The sequence below is a fragment of the Phragmites australis genome, chromosome 3 (assembly GCF_958298935.1).
Source record: "Phragmites australis chromosome 3, lpPhrAust1.1, whole genome shotgun sequence".
Lineage (NCBI taxonomy): Eukaryota > Viridiplantae > Streptophyta > Magnoliopsida > Poales > Poaceae > Phragmites > Phragmites australis.
Window position 1 is genome coordinate 145139 of NC_084923.1, and position 2594 is coordinate 147732.

At 42.6% G+C, this 2594-nt stretch overlaps 1 pseudogene; it reads left to right on the top strand.

Annotated features, from left to right (window-relative positions):
* The first annotated feature begins 428 nt into the window (after positions 1 to 428).
* On the top strand, positions 429 to 2334 carry LOC133911322 (S-norcoclaurine synthase 1-like; annotated as a pseudogene).
* The last annotated feature ends 260 nt before the right edge of the window (positions 2335 to 2594 follow it).

Genomic DNA, 2594 nt, shown 5'->3' on the forward strand with positions numbered 1-2594 from the left:
AACAACATTTTTCTTCTTGCATTTTTTGCGTTGCCCGTGAACTGGAAAGGCTATAATCCAAATGCCATTCTTTTTGTCCACGTCATGTGGGTTGTAAACCAAACAATCCTAAGCCTCGTATGTTATCGATAGCTGCACTACATAGTTGCATGCGTGCAAGTAATGTCTTGTGCTTTTTATTTGAGGCCATATGATGGTTTCAGGAAATTTCATGCTATGTGTTGGATCATATAATCAAAAGCGTGATGTACTGATGTCTTTAAAAAAATAATTTGGTTTTCAAAGCAAAAAAATGAAGCAAATTGGCACTATGATATGATGCTCGGGGCTTCACTCATCATCCACATATTCCAAAGTTGAAGTGTACCTACCAAAGACTCTACTTTCCCAGGAGTTGACATCTCAGCACTCAAGAGAGGAAGGAAGAGATGGAATCTCTCCCTGTGTCGAGCGTGCAGGTAATGGTGGCAGCCCCCAGTGTGCCACCAAGGTATCTCCAGCCAGAGGTGGCGGCAGATGCTGTCTCTGGCGACGGCAAGGCTGGGATCCCCATCTTTGACTTACAGAGGCTGCTTGACCAGGAGGCTTCCCTTGATGAATCCACACACCTCCATGGGGCCTGCCAGGAGTGGGGCTTCTTCCACGTTTGCTCACCTCCCTACAGTGCAGCTTACTGTCTCTCTTGCCTCCACATTCTATCTTTTCTTAAACACACTTCTCTGCTTTGACCGCTGCCTTGCCAGTGCAGTATACCAATACCGATGGTTGGTGTCTTTGGTTGTTCTTATGCCTATCTTAATTTCCTGAACAAGATGTAGTTGGTAAACTTTCAAAAGCCTATCATGCATCTTGTTCATTCCGTCTTTCCAAGTGAGTTGTCATATGTTGTTCATTTCTCGTCCTAATGGAAGGCAATTGGTCTCTACAACTAATAAACCATGGTGTCCCAAGTGACATTATCAGGGGGGTGAAGGGGAATATGGAAGGATTCTTTCAATTACCTGTAGAAACAAAGAAACAGTTTGTTCAGGAACGAGGGCAGTTGGAGGGTTACGGTCAGCTATTTGTTGTCTCAGAGGATCAAAAGCTGGACTAGGCTGACATCCTTTACCTAAATACAGAGCTGCCTCATGACAAAACATGAGATTCTGGCCAGACAAACCTATTGACTTCAGGTGTGTCCTTATTTTATAGATATGCATCTGAACTTAGTTATAGGAAAATGTTTCTCAATAACTTGTTGGGAGGCATTTGGATTTAGTTCTGGTTCTTCTTCGTGGCATTTTCACCTTAAATTTGATTGTTTTTATCCGTATTCATATGAGAAGAAAGAGCACAAAGATTTTAACAAGATCCTTCTCTAGGCTTAGATATCAATGGTAGGCCTGCGCGTGGATTTCTAAGAGTTGCTCTAGTAGCTGAAACATCGTTCATTACTCATTGCCATCTATGTTTCTCTTGTGTTGAAAAAATTGTTTGTGTTGAAGGGAATAAAGAGGTTGTTTGACATAGAGGGGAACATAAGCGTTTGATTTCTTTCCTGTGAGTGTTTTCCTGTGCATTTTAGATTGACACTGGATAAGTATTCGATTGCTGTGAAGAATATCACAGATCGCCTTCTGGCTATCATGTCGAAGAACTTGTGATTGGAACCAGAGATGGTTGCTGGCAAATGCATCGACGGAATACAATCAATTAGGATGAACTACTATCCTCCATGTGCCGAAGCACACAAAGTTGTGGGCTTCTCTCCACACTATGATGCTGATCTTCTAACTATTGTCCTCCAAGTGAATGAGGTTCAAGGTCTGCAGATAAAGAGAAACGGTAGCTGAGTTCCCATGAAGCCTGTTGAGGGCGCTTTTGTTGTCAATGTTGGAGACATTTTTCAGGTATGCACGGTTACAATTCAATACTTATGTGGACTACTCGTGATCACATGGAGAATGCTTGGTGTGGCCGTATATTTGTTAAGACTTAAAGAGTTGTATTTGTTTGTCGATTCTTATTGCATTGACGACGGAGGTTTCAGCTCTGACTGAAATTTGCTTGCTTACCTTTGCTACTAAGCACATGCAGATCTTCACATACGGAAGGCACATGGGTATTGAGCATCATGCAGTCATTAACAAGGACAAAGAGCGGTTGTCCGCTGTAGCAGCATTCCACTCTCTAAGCATCCATGCGAGGATAGGCGCTCTCAGGGAGATTGTGGCGCATGGAGAAGAAGAGTTGTATAAGACGGTGGATCATGAGAGATTCATGAGGCTCTTCTTCTCCGCCAATGTGGAGGGGAAGAGCTTCTTAGAATGGATGAAGCTGATGAATATCTAGCAGCAACTCGTCATGAGGAAAGGAAGATTAGCATGTCTGCATTGTTGGTTATGAACTTGTGACTCTTTTTTTATACACTGCATGCCTAGCTAATTCATTTCCCACGCATCCATTTCGAGCATATGTTAGAACCATATATGTCTGACCCTATGGCTCCATGCATGTTTTTTTATTTGCATCTCACATTTCAGTGAATGCGATAGTCATGCATCTGATAGAGGTTGTACCGCCATTTAGTAGGGTCCAATCCAAACAGAATG